General features: G+C 38.7%; 2 long non-coding RNA genes across 2 annotated transcripts; one reads left to right on the top strand and one right to left on the bottom strand.

The window, feature by feature from the left end:
- Nucleotides 1–9,512: 9,512 nt before the first annotated feature.
- Nucleotides 9,513–11,001, bottom strand: LOC132665119 (uncharacterized). Its single transcript, XR_009603982.3, has 4 exons — nucleotides 10,919–11,001; nucleotides 10,707–10,841; nucleotides 9,833–9,910; nucleotides 9,513–9,566 (listed from the first exon to the last, which is right to left on the bottom strand). It is a non-coding gene; the product is annotated as an uncharacterized LOC132665119 (long non-coding RNA).
- Nucleotides 11,002–13,411: 2,410 nt separating this feature from the next.
- LOC132665117 (uncharacterized) lies at nucleotides 13,412–13,932 on the top strand. The gene is made up of 2 exons (XR_009603981.2): nucleotides 13,412–13,499; nucleotides 13,602–13,932. It is a non-coding gene; the product is annotated as an uncharacterized LOC132665117 (long non-coding RNA).
- The last annotated feature ends 509 nt before the right edge of the window (nucleotides 13,933–14,441 follow it).

The raw sequence follows: 14,441 nt of genomic DNA, 5'->3' as shown, positions 1-14,441 counted from the left end.
ATGTAAATGAGTAAAAGCTTGTGGCAGAATTTGGCAATATGTAAAGTACTTGAAATTATAAACATGGTTTAACCAAGAAGGCTCATTTTTAGAATTTATCCTGAAGAAATAATCAGACAAATGTTCAAAGATGTTTGTACAAGGATGTTCACTGAAGTGTTGTTAATAGTATTGAGAAATTGGAAATAAACAAAATATTCAACAGTGGAATTAGTTTAAAATTTACACTATGTGAAGTAGAATATGCTATGTAAACTTTAAGTATTTGAATTTATAAATATATTCATGGAGTTTCCTGAAAAATAATATGTTTGTAATATATTAAGTGAGAAATCAGCTAAAATCTAGCATGTGTAGTATGATTCTTTTTGTGTAAAATGTATACATACACACGTACCAACATATCCAAGCAGACTCAACTGCTAGTAATAATATGTATCAAAAGGCTAACAATATTTACTTCTAAATGTGAAATTACAGATAACTTTTTCTCTTTGTCTTTTATTCTTCTACAACACATTCAACTTCAAACTTCAAAATAGCTGACAGCTTCTCATCTGAACTACCACCCTCCTGTTACCTTTTGCGCTTGGATCCCCCCAGAAAGTAGTGTTGAAAGAAATGGAGGGAAAGTAACTAGGTTTGGAAATGATTTAGGAAGCAGAAAGGCCAGAAAGAAGAAAAAGCAGTAAAGTGTGTGTCAGCAAACTGTGTGCAAATGGGGCTCAATCGCATGGTGATCTGTGTGAATGAGCCTCAGAGCTGTCCCACAGAAGGACAGAAAACCCAGGCATCCATCCATCAAGTTACATCTCTCCTTGATAGAGGGTTGCCCCAGGGTGTCAAATTTCTGGTCACTGGTACTTTTTTTTTTTTTTTTTTTTTTTTTTTTTTTTAATTTTTTTTTTTTTCAACGTTTTTTTATTTATTTTTGGGATAGAGAGAGACAGAGCATGAACGGGGGAGGGGCAGAGAGAGAGGGAGACACAGAATCGGAAACAGGCTCCAGGCTCCGAGCCATCAGCCCAGAGCCTGACGCGGGGCTCGAACTCACGGACCGCGAGATCGTGACCTGGCTGAAGTCGGACGCTTAACCGACTGCGCCACCCAGGCGCCCCTGGTCACTGGTACTTTTAAGCAGCCCGGTGTATGAGCTGAACATACTTCCCTAGCTCCAGAGGGAAAATCCTCAGGCAGAGAAATGGAGCTGAATGTATTTCATCCTAAGTAAAATAGCAACTCTTGGATTCTATTGACCTCTAGTCTTATTTTATTTTTCTCCATTTTCTCTGACAAACCACACATTTTTCTTTACTTTTAAAACATTTATCTCTGCTTGTCTCCCCCACTAACAGTGGACTGTAAGCTCTGTTAGGACAGAGCTGTGACTGTGTTTTTGTTTTGGTTTTTTTTGCTACTTCCCCAGTGTCTGGACTATTACAGGCACATAACTGGTGCTTAATATTGAATAATGAATTAATGAATGGATGAATGAACAAGTCAAGGACTATTCAGCTTCCAGGGGAAGGACAGAACCAGGTAAAGAACATTTCTCCAATATCAGATTGCTTCTTTGGTATTTTCTGCTTTTGTAGGGTCACTTTTGCTAACCTTCCATGACCTGGACAATTCTGCTAGTCCTACTGGTTGCTTTGGAGCTGACATTCTGAAATGCAGCCTTCTGCTTGCCCAAGTATGTAATGTCTGCCAGTGTTCACCTGGTTAATCAGATCCTCAGTTCTCCAGGCTGTCTGCTCCCAGGACTGTCCACACCCTGGGCTTTCAGGTGAACTCCCATCTTGATGACCTGCCCTGGGCAATCGGTTCCAGATGACAGTCAGTGTTCTCAGTGCATTCCTGGAGCAAGTTTTGATCAACTCTGTGCTTGTCTCCTTGTTAGGCCAAGAGAAAGAACCTGGAATGCTGGCACTTAGCCTTGGAGCCCAGACTTTCTTGACAACACACCCTCACATAAGCCAAGGCAGAATCATCTCTCTATCACCACCTTTCCCAGCCTTGCTGGTCCTGGATCCCTGCCTGACTTCCACCCTGAATCCCTGCTGTGGCTGCTCAAGAAACATGAGGCCCACCCACAACTCTCTTCTCCCATGATTCACTGAATTAATAACAAGGCTCTACACTGAGAAGTGATAACATCTTCTCTCCAAAGAATGTGGAGTGTTTGGAAATGTGCCTGGACTACCCACCCCCAACATCTAGAGACACCTAAGATCATTCATTTACCCAGGAGAACAAAATGAGGTTGCTTTTGAAAATTCCCATTGTCTCTCATGATAGAGAGCTGCAGAATTGAAATAGTTGCTTAAGTCAGTAACATTTAAATCCTTTTGATCCTATTTAGATCTGTTCTATTGCATCTCATCCCATTCCACAGGTAATAAATGTCACATGTAAGTATAAATAGCATTTTCTGATTTATTGTAATATACTTTTATTTTGAAGTCTTGAGACTGAATTTTCAAGAGATTGCTAGCATAATTTGCTTTTTCCTCTACCCTTCATAACTAAATTATTTGTAATGTGAATATATGGAAATATTAGAAAAAATAAATATTTTTATACTTGTTACTTAACTATAGTTAAATGCCCATAAAGGACACTCCTAGGGACTTGAGATGGGTGTTGAGATGCCTTCCTCATACTCCCAAGTTGGAAATGTTCAATGGATATCTACATAGGTTTATCCTCCAATAACTCGAGATTTGAATGGAGTCGTTCCATGTATTTTTATTCTATCTTGGACCTTACAGATATTTAATTACAGCAGTATTCTGACCTTTTGCAATTTTATGCTCAGTTTTTGATAATTAACAATAAACTTAACAGTAAACATTTTCTTAATGTTGATTCAAAACCACAACACTATATTTCACAGAAATAATAAATCAACAGCATTATTTATTAGCATTATCTACATTCTCACTTTTGTATTTCTTTTTAATATAATTCAAATAATTTCTCTTCCTTGTCCTTTCCATAGAAGGCAATTCACCGTTACCTACAGCTCTCTGTGTAAGATTGTGCTTGAGCCAAAAAAAAAAAAAAAAAAGATTGTGCTTGAGCCTTTGGAATAACACAACATGAATGAGATGCAGGATTTAATTTCAGGAGAACAACTGCCCCTCTGTTCTCAGAGACATGGTTTGTTGTATCTAAGAAACCACTTTATGTGGAGTTCACAGCTTATAATGGAACAGCGTACTAAGTGCTCATTTTGTGCTCAGCATTGTGCTAAGTACTTTTCATCTATCATATAATTTCATTCTCAGAACATCCCTATGAAGGAGATATTAACCCCCTTGAGCAGATGAAACAACTAAGGAGTCTTCCCTGTTTGATTTGATTGGGGGAATCCCCATCCTATCCTTCAACATTCTAATGTAGCTGTCTTCACTCATGTCTTTGGGTATTTATTGAAAACATATTTTTTTGTCCATCTCCTGCTTTGTGCTGAAGCTGCACCAGGAACTGTGCCAGGAGCTGCAGGAAACAGAAGAATAAAATTCAAACCGTTTCCCCAGCATTCAAAATAAAGTTTTATGTATTATTAGGTGTCACAAAGTTCCAAACAGTGACATCCTAAAATCTTCATGGCTTAACACAATAGAAGCTAATTTATTCTCACCCCAATGTTTAGTGGGCTGCCTTCTACATGATGATTTTAGGATCCAGATTCCTTTCATCTGGTAGTTTTGCCATTTTTTGTGCTTTAGAATTTTTAAATTCTGGCTGGCAGGTTGCGGGGGTGCGGGGGGGGGAGGTGGACAGGAAAGATGGGCTAAGCCAGGTCATGATATACATCATTCTATTCTATTGACCAGAACTCAAAGCATGGCCCTGTGCCATTTCAAGTGTGGCTGGAATAGGTAGTCTCACTATGTGCACAGAAGGGAAAGGAATGGACAGTGGTGAGCATGGAACACTCTGTCAATCAGCCCACTCTTCTGGGTTTCAAATATCCCTGCAATTCTCCAGAAAACACTTGTCCCTGCCTCATGGAAGTCAGCCCAAAAAATCCATCCATTCAGTGCATCAAACTCAACATGCAGGAACTCTGGATCGTGCACGTCCTACCCATGAGGTCCCTGTGTGACTCCCTATGATCTGGTGACTTATGTACTCTAAGGACAAGTTTTCTGCCCTCCCAACCCCACTGACACACCAACCCAACCCTCCATCTCCAATATACGTTGTAAAGGAGGAACAGGATAATGACTATAGTAAGTCCCATCTACAAAGTTCCCCAAGAACTACGAAGTCTTGCTGGGCAGTCCTTGTAAAGGGAAAGTTTTGGATCAGACCTTAATTACGCATCTGGGAGAAATTCCTTTGTGCACTGTTTTTGGTGGCTCCCTTTTGAACATTTTCTCTGAACATATGTGAGGTCGGTGTTGGGGAGTTTGCCCTCTTTGAGGGCTGCCCATCATTTATTGCTTATAGTGCCAGTTTGAGAACTCAAAGGTTGCTTTAAGTCTGAAGTAGTCAGTTTTATTTCACAATACATTTTCCTCAAAAACATGGTAATCTTCAGGTCTATTTGCTTCTAGTCACTTCCATGTGTTAGTAGCCAACCCTCAATCTCTTTTCTAGTGATGAGTCTCAAACCCAAATTCTTTCTTCCTCCTCTCATGACTTTCTTTGTAAAGTAAATGGACAGTAAGCTTTAGGGTAAGGTGGGAGAGAGGACCTACATCCTTAATGTGATCTTTAGGGGTTGTCTGAGATTCTTTGAGTTACAAATAGAAAGACACATTGGGCCTTGCTGATCAGCAAGCTTTCCTTTAAAAAACAAAACACAGGGGCACTTGGTTGGCTCAGTCGATTAAGCATCCGACTTCAGCTCAGATCATGATCTCCTGGTTTGTCAGTTTAAGCCCCGCCTTGGGCTTTGTGCTTACAGCTCAGAGCCTGGAGCCTGCTTCAATTTCTGTGTTTCCCTCTCTCTGCCCCTCCCCTGCTTGCACTCAGCCTCGCTCTCAAAAATAAGCATCAAAAAAATAAAAAAAAAAACCCAAAAACACAGCAGATCAGAACAAAACTCAGACCAACAACAACAAAAAAGAGACACTGGCAAAGTTTAGAACAGGGTCATCCTCTAGTGCATGAAGTCACTGCTATTGAGCCAGTGTCTCTCACCTGCAGTGGGAAGGATAAGACCCACCTTGTCTTAGTTAAAAAAAAAAAAAGCCATGTGAAATAAATGAACTTGTGGAAAACAGGAAGACATTAACTGAATAATTCTGGAAGCCATTCATTCTCATTCATTATCATCTTGCAGCATCTTGTAAGCCTGTAAGTAAAAAGTTACCTAGTCGTCTTTGCAGGAAAGAGTGAGTGTACTAATTCTTACTGAAAGCTTCTGGAATATTCATTCCTTTCGGTTAGTAACTCACAAATGGAGCCTACCATTCCTCAGTCTTGCCTTCATGTACCTTAAATTGCTCTCCCTGCTAAATTCCCTAAGTTCTGCCATATTTTTATATAATTTTGCATTTTGGCATACGACAGACTTTTGAAAGATAGCACTTGAAGACACTGTCATCTAAAAATGCATTATAAAAGAAAAAGGATTTTACCAGATGACCTCTAAATCACATACACACGCATTGGAAGTGAATGTGGTTGAATTCATGGGCTGCATATTACCAGTTGCTTACTGGGTTTGCTTTGGGCCCTGTTCATAAATCTGGGAAAGTCTGGGTAGGTGGTCGTATGAGGGCTCAAGGAAGTATAGACAGAAGTGATGGAGGTGATGGAGAATTTTACATTTCTCTGGAAATCATCCCAGAGATGACTCTCCTATTTTTGGAAAACTATACAGCGCAATAGAAGCAACACTGATTTCAAAGTTGGTAGGTTTTGTTTGAAGACCAGATCTGCTATTTATGAGCTATATAATCCTGAGCAGGTTACCTAACCTCCCTCCAGCTCATTTCCCTCATTTGTAAAATGTGGGATAATGATGATACATTCTTCAGAGCATTATTAGAAGGAACAAATGGACTAATGGATGGGAAAGTGCTTTTCAAATGGCAAAACATTTTCAAATATGAGTAGTTATTATAATTGGCCCTCAATAAATGCTCTTTGAAAATAATGGTCACTTTCTAATCCCATTATTCCTTGAGGGATTGTGGATAAAGAGCATTAATCCTACAGGAACGGGGCTTGTTGGCACCTTCTCCTACTCAGCTCAGAAGAGTTGTGGAGAAGTGGGAGCAGGACTCACCTTAACCTGGCACTCTTTCTCCAAGTACTATCTTACCAGGTTAGAACTGATACAGAATACGGTATCAGTATGATGAAGTGCAAAGAGCATTGGGCTGAGAGCTCCAACACATGCTTTCATTTCTTAATTATTTCTTTCATTCATAGATTAATTCATCTAATATTATTGAGGGTCTATGATTTATCAGGCACTGTACTAATTTGCCCTAACTGTGTAGCTGAGTATTTTTGCGCCCTTTCATATTTATAGGAACTTGGGAGTCATTAAACTATTCATGTATTGGTTAACTCAGCTGCCCATAGTGATCAGCCGTGCCCTGTCTTTCTCATATAGTTTTTATGAGAGTAGCTTGGAGACTGCTTTGCAGAAATAAAAAGACTAGACAGTTATGAGGTGTTAGTGTCTTACTGGCATTTTTTGAATAGCCATTGGCATATAGCCTAGCTACTGTGCTTAGGTAGGACAGCCACAAAAGAAAGCTGATCATAAAGAAAGAAGGAACCTGGTTATGGTTTAATGACATTTTGTGGAATGCTGATGACTGGACCAAATATCTCTTCATAATTGAATACGGTGTGAAGCTAAGGCCATGAAAAAAGATGAAACAGTGAATTCAAGGAGAGCAGGAATAGGTGTGGGAAAATGGATGTGGTGATGAGTTAGTTTTTAACATGCTGCTTCACAGAAGTGGACAGGCAGGCAAGGCATGTCTGATCAATACTGTGAGAACTTTGACATGGCATAACAACATGAAGCTGGCTTTGGTAGTTATATTAGTGAGCGTTTATACCACGTTTTTTCAAGGTACTTTACAACACTCAATTGGGTAATTCCATCCCCACAAATTAGGTCAGCATTGCTATTTCTCTCTTCTCCCCCCAATCCCCTCCTTTTCTTAACTAGCTGAGGCTCTTAGTCACCAGGTCAAACATTCAGCCCTCAGTTATATGTGTCCCCATGAAACAATACATTGGCCTTAAAGGACAGACATAAGGAATGAGCCCGTGATGCTCTAACATCTTTTCAATGTTAGATGCCGTCTTACTTATTAAACCTTAGCCTATGGAGAAATAGTTATAATACCTTTAAAGAGTCACTTTCATGCCTCTTCTTGGCTTCTAAAAAGAAGTAAACCAGTTATCTTCATACTACATGGACTACTAGAAAAACGCTTGGATGTGTGACCCAGACAGTGTGTTTTGGTGTGGGTCCTGCCACATATTAGTCTACTAGAAGTGATCATTTCAACAAGTTACCTGCAATCAACATACTTTGAAGATTTCTAAGCTTCAGAGTTCACCTTTGTAAAATGTGAATAATAATATCTGGACTGCTTTCCTCCCTGGTGATTTTTGAGAATGACATAAAATCATAATTTAGAGAAAACTGTATGGACAAATGTGCTAACTTTTATTGGTTAGCAAGGTTTTCATAACCATGTCAAAAATATGGCAACTGTATAGTGTTACCATCTCTCCTCCTGGCTTGTGGTCTGACATTGCTAATTGATCATGTTACTTTCTCCCCTCTTGAGCTAGGCCTTAACCTCAGAATCCTTTTTAACACAGCTTTCTTAGCTACCACTACTGACTAATTGAATTGGTACAGACAAGAAAAACATTGTTTGAACCCAAATCTAAATCTCTTCTGCTATTTGTATTTATTTTATGTTATTTTTAATAGGTTATATATCCATATGATTCTAAAAGTATTTTTTAAAAAGTGAGCAATCTTCCCTAGTCTTCTTGGTTTCTTCTATTTCTAAAATAAAAATTTCATTCTCTGGCTTATTTATATGCTCTGATAAATATTATCTCAGGAAAAAGAGAAAAATACAGCTAGATAGATCAGGAGGTGTAAAGTTATGAGTCAAGACAATTCATTTCATTGTAATTCTTGGTAACACCTTGCCTGGGAAATCTAATCTGTTAAAATCTAATTGTTTAGCCTATATCCCATACTAGGTAAACTCTATGTAAATAAAAAATGCCCTTGAGTACAGTTAAATTGAATCTAGGTTCTCATGTGACTCTGCCATGTTCCAAATATTAGCTTCTGTTTTCAGCTTCTGAATGTCTTTCTAGCTTGAAATGAACAAAGAAAATTCATAGAAATAGTATTAACATCACTAACACCTGGGATGACTAAAACACTTAAGATCTTTTTTTTTTTTTACAGATTTTTAACAGACTCTTTTTTTGCAAGGCTGGACTGGAAAGGCAGGTAGCCAAGGTGAGTGGCTGAGAAAAATTCCCATGTTCAATGGGGATGCTTTGGTAAGATTTAGACCGATGAAGCAGAGTCAGTGAAAATTCTAGCATACAGAGATCCATTTTCTAACTCTTGATTTAAAGGCATATCATGTGAAAGTGATAGACTACTGTGTCAGGCTGCCTGTGGCAAACTTGGTATTATTGCTATCCCCTTCTATGGTGTCTTCTGCATTGTTGAGAGGAAGTGAGAGACTTCTCTGGGTTTCAAGTTAGAGTTTGTCAATGAGAGATGTTCACATGTTATTTGGTAACAGGAAAATAATGGGATGTCACTATTCTTTGGAGGTTGTTACAGCCAGATTCAGGGGCAGATGAATTACTGAAGGTTAGGTCTTGGTGAGATGTAGAGAACTCACTTGGTTTACTTCTGAGAACTGAGAGATTTGGGACAAACTTCTGAGGGATTTTTGAGAATTGAAACAGTTCTCCAGAAAGTTCTTGAAACTCTCTGTGTTGGTGCTTCAGGTAAGATCTTTAGGGTCAGCTTCCCCAAACTGTGCTTCTAAGTTCTTCTGATAAGCCCCTATTTCCTGATATATTCTTTATACATGGAATAGAGTGGCTTGTATTTTTTGAATGAATTCTAACTAGTAGATTTTTTTTTTTCAAATTGGTTCTGGGATAATTAAACATTAAGGATGAAACTGTCATATTGATTCTCCCATAGGATTATAATTGGAGGCAGTAACAACTTCAGTGCAGGTGGAAGATGGGTCATAGTCCATAATATGCAGTAGCAAAACACTTATTTATTTACATTATCACTTCTAATTTCCTGGAGTTATGTATCCTCAGGAGGCAAGACTTTGGTAGGCTATGTAGCAATAGTAATAATAGTAATAAAACTTCATGGTGGAAATAAATAGTATAAGAAATGTGGAATAGAGCCAGCTTCTTTTGAGTGCAATGTAAAGCTTGGAAAAAGAAACTCAATACCATGGTTTTAAATTAGTTATTCAAGGAATGGGATAAGAAACAAAGACTATGACTTTAGTTACAGTCTTGAGGAATTCTTTATTTCTTGTAGCCACTGGCCAATATTTCTGAAACCCAATAAAAAATATAATCCTGTGAGTGGGTAATTTGAAATTCAAAGTGAATGTGTAGACTTATCAGGTCTCTTATATTAAAGTTACAGCATTTACCAAGAAGGAATGGAAACTTGAAAATCATGAGGAGAAATCTGGGCAGATTTCAATGAATTTAAGTATCAACACCCCAAACCTGCTGGGCCTCCCTTGCCAGCAGAAGCATCGCTATTTTGTTTCCTACGTGACCACACCATAGTGATTTTAATTCAGGTACTCACCTTGCAAGAAATGCAGACTCTCTTTTAGACCCATGGACTACCTTTCTTTACTTCCAGAACCATAATTAGACTTAAATCCTAGTAAAACCCAGGAGGATAAGAATAAAGCATAACTTATGATTAGAAAGTTCCATATACCCAAGAAGAATTTCAATATTTTGTTAATTTATAGTGGTTTGTATGTAGAAATAGATTATAGGTGTTAGACCAGGGAATAAAGAGTTTAAGGTTGAACTGGCATAATCACAGTAGAAAGTCATAGCCCCTGACCCAATTCTCAGACTCAACTCCACAGATCCTGTGATTCTTAAGTAAAGGAAAATTTGTGACCATAGTGAAGAAGGACTCTGCTCCAACATTTATATCATGTATCCTCCTCCTGCTCTTCCTCAGATTGAGTTGTGGTCATTAATAAATGTGGTGATGCACTGAGGAATACCTAGAATTCTGAGTGATTTCTTGACATCTAAATTAATGCCAATTCTAGAGGATTCAAAATGTCTTTTTAGTCTACAGAGGTAAAAAGCAGAAGCTTATAAAGGTAAAATAATGGCGTTTTGGCTTAGGTTCTATTTCAAAATAGGTTCAGTGATACCCCAAACACCACTAGTTATGTTCCTAGCTTCTGAATGAGTAGTTGGAGTAAGCACACTTAGAAAGTGGCAAAATCTTCCATGTTGGCTTCCTGACCTCTGGAAAGATAGGTACAATAATAAGAACCAAATGGTAGTTTGGTAGAAACCCATAATCAATATAACACACTAGGAAAAATTTCAGAGATTAGTGATATGTTCAGAGATTTGGAATATACATTCCTGCCTTGCCCAAAAGAGATAGAATTTGGAGAATAAATGTCAATTTTTGTAAACTCAACCAAGTGGCTTCATCAGATGTAACTGTTCAGTTGTAGTTTTTGTTATTATTGTTTTGCACTTGAACAAGCCAATTAAATCGCTGATGTCTGGCATTCTGCTATTGCTGCTTTGGTGATTATTTTTATCTTCTATACCTGTTAGCAAAACAAGAAATTCTATAAACAGTTTGCTTTTGCTTGGCATGGATAACAGTATAGCTTCTCTGTCTTACCTCAAATGATACCAACTCTTTGTCACAATTTAGCATGCAGGGACCTTGATTCTCTCACCATTACACAGGGAATGATGCTAATCTGTAACATGAATGATATTACGGTACTTAGAAATGGTGATCACAATGCAGCAAATACCCTAGATAGATGTCTTAGTAAATCATATGGAAGCCACAAAGGTGGAAAATAATGGCCGTAAAAATTCAGGTATCTTCCATTTTGAGGAAGTTTTTAGGTGTTTAGTGGTCTGGGGCATATTGAGATTTCCCTGAAAGGTGAAGAAAAAATTCCTGCACCTTGTACCTATCACCTCTAAGAAAGGGGCACAGCATCTCTGGGCCTCTGCATTCTAGAAATAACAGATAGACATGAGTGCATGCTAATCTGACCCATTTATCTGTTACCAGTATTGAGTTGGGCCCAGATAAACAAACATAAAGCTTTCTAGAAGGCGGGAGGTGCTCTGCTTCTTGAGTTATAGGACCAAGTAGATCCAGTAGTGCTCAAAGTGTCTTTAGGAGATAGGGGATACTATGTAATATCAACAGGAGAATCATGCCCAAATCTTTAGGAAACTGGACAAAGTTATGCTGGGATTTTTTTTTTTGGGGGGGGGGGAACGGGGGCACATACTATGATTCTTTTGGAAAGCAACTTCTGTCTTCTACAGGGCTCTGGCAGAGATAGACACTTAATCATGGGATACTAAATTGCTGTGTGACATGATCTACCTTTAATTGGTTACTATGTGACTTTCAAAGTCATTAATCTGGGCATACTCAGAAACATGGAAATAAAATATACATGTTCAGGCTTGATAAGACTCTGAATACATGATTGAGGTATATGAGTATATGACTAAGACTCTCAGTTAATTTATTTTTTATTTTTTTAAATGTTTATTTATTTTTGAGAAAGAGAGGTGGGGGGAGGGGCAGAGAGAGGCGGAGACACAGAATCTGAAGTAGGTTCCAGGCTCTGAGCTGTCAGCACAGAACCAAATGTGGGGCTCGAACCCACAAGCTGTGAAATCATGACCTGAGCTGAAGTTGGATGCTTAAGACCCAGCCACCCAGACGTCTCTATCTCAGTTAATTTTGCTGCATAGCAAGGAACCTCCAAATTTAACAGTTTAAGGGGTGCCTGGGTGATTCAGTCGGTTGAGCGTCCGACTTCAGCTCAGGTCATGATCTCACACTCTGTGAGTTCGAGTCCTGCGTCGGGCTCTGTGCTGACAGCTCAGAGCCTGGAGCCTGCTTCAGATTCTGTGTCTCCCTCTCTCTCTTCCCCTCCCCTGCTCATGCTCTGTCTCTCTCTGTCTCAAAAATAAATAAAAGCATTAAAAAAACTAAAAAAAAACCCAAATTTAACAGTTTAAGATGCAACCATTTATTTATCTTACATCTCTAACGATGTATAGATCACGTAAGTCTTTATCTGTGGGCCAGCTTCACTGATCTTTCTGCTGGGTTTGCTCATATGTCTTCTTCTGTCACCTGGCAGCTGAATGATCTAGGTTGGCCTCAGTCACCTGTGTAGCTGTTCACAGGTCATCAGCTGGAACATTTGAGGTGACTTTATTATATATCTCTTATTCAGGCTAGCCCAGGATTTTTCACATGGAGATTACAGAATTCCAAGAAATACAAGTAGAAGCTGTGAGATTTCTGGAGGCCTATTTTCAGAACCAAAACAAAGTTATTTCTGCCACATTCTATTTGATAGCAAGGATATTAAGTTAGCCCAGATTCAAGAGATGGGAAAATAGATTCCACCTCTTGATATTAGGAGCTTCAATGTATCATTGCAATTTTAACAATGTACCTAGACTTTCATGGTACTTCTTTTTGCCACATTAATAACTCTTCCTCAATCAACATGTATGGCTTCATAGGAAGTTCTCTACTTCCAGACAACTAAGGAAGAATAAAATAGACCTGCTTTATAAATAATTCTGCACAGTATGGTAGCACCACCCAAAAAATGGGTGAGTGAGTACAATGGCCAGTCTCAGGAGAGTAGTTGAGGATAGTGGTGAAGAGAAATTCTACAAGCAGGCAGAAGTTTGAGTATTTCACTTCTTTGTTCACTTTTTCTATAGGAAAGATGATCAAGGATACACATTTATTCAGGCATGATTAAGCTAGGTGGTCATGCACTTAGTAGGAAGAAGATCAGAATGTTGGTAATAACAAAGTCTGTGGGAGAAGTTGGTGGAAAGGTCTCACAGAATGCACAGAAAATATGGCGATATTTATGTCCCAATAAATGCTCAGCAGATAGTAACTCCTGGTAAGAGGTTCCCCAAGTTCAGGTGGCTGAGAAGACCTACGCTGCTGTGTCAGTTAGCCTCCTTCCTGATACCTCCGTTGTTGCTCAATGATTTCATGAACAATGGGCCCATAGTGGCAGGGGTGGAGTTATATATGATGTCAACAATATGGCCTTTATTCATTAAGCCTGATCTGTCTGCTACATAGCTGAATGCCAAACCTGCCTATAGAAAAATCAACAACGAAACCCTTATGTGGTTTCAAACAGGTGATTAGATTGAACCTCTTCCCCACCAAGAGTAACAAGGTATCTCTACTAAAATAGATGTAGCCTAGGTTTGTATTTGATTTCCCTGCCCTCAGTGGAATTTCTATAACCATCATTTTTTTTTTTTTTTTTGACAACCAGTCATAGAGTACCCTGCCAGGTAAAGATTCATCAAAAGCTGAGGTGCTGAATGAGGACAAAGGAAACATGGAATGTATGGTGTAAGAAGGAAATTATTAAGTCAACCCTGGATATGTGATCAGCATCAGAAAGGAGAACTTTGGAGTTATGCATATTTTCTTCCTTGCTTTTATGTACTTTACATGTTTACCTATCCTTTCCTCTCACTTTCCCAATCTGCGATTTCTAATATATGTTAATTGTAGGTTACCCTATAATTCAGGGCTTATACAAGATACTAATGGAAATTTTGTCTGAGTCTTAAAATGAAGGCCATTATTGAAAGATGAAAGGACATATAGCGTTTTGTGTCTACTTTTTGGGCAAAGAGTGAGCAAAAGTTGATGATTGTATGATATATAACTGCACTGTGACAGGTCAAAATGATGCTAATACTTTATTTGAAGGTTAAAATGGGCAAAATAGGCATGTAGGAATGGATGCTGGGTTGACAAATGGTGTCATCTGTCTGTAGTACCGCACTGTCTATTGTCAACTTGGTACCAATATCACACCCTTCTAAGGTCTCTTTTGCAGAGGAAAATCCAATGTCTGCATTTCCCAGGATCTTTTTTCGTATATAATTTTAGTTTAGCATTTTCCACTTACATAGATTTGGGAGACAAAAGAGAAGGAGAAGTCACAGTTCTCTGGAGATCATTGCTACCAGATCTGTGAATAAATGTGAGATCTGCAGGAGTTTTCCGGTGAGTTCTTCAGAACTACTGTTTACTGCTGCAGATTGAGATTGTTGGTGGGAGCTTCAAGGAGACTCTTGTGGATTTAATGGAGTTTCTGGCA

This window comes from Panthera onca, chromosome D3 (genome assembly GCF_046562875.1).
Source record: "Panthera onca isolate mPanOnc1 chromosome D3, mPanOnc1 haplotype 2, whole genome shotgun sequence".
In the NCBI taxonomy this organism is placed as follows: Eukaryota; Metazoa; Chordata; class Mammalia; order Carnivora; family Felidae; genus Panthera; species Panthera onca.
Note: the sequence above shows the minus strand (reverse complement) of the source record. Positions and strands in the feature narration are given on the sequence as shown.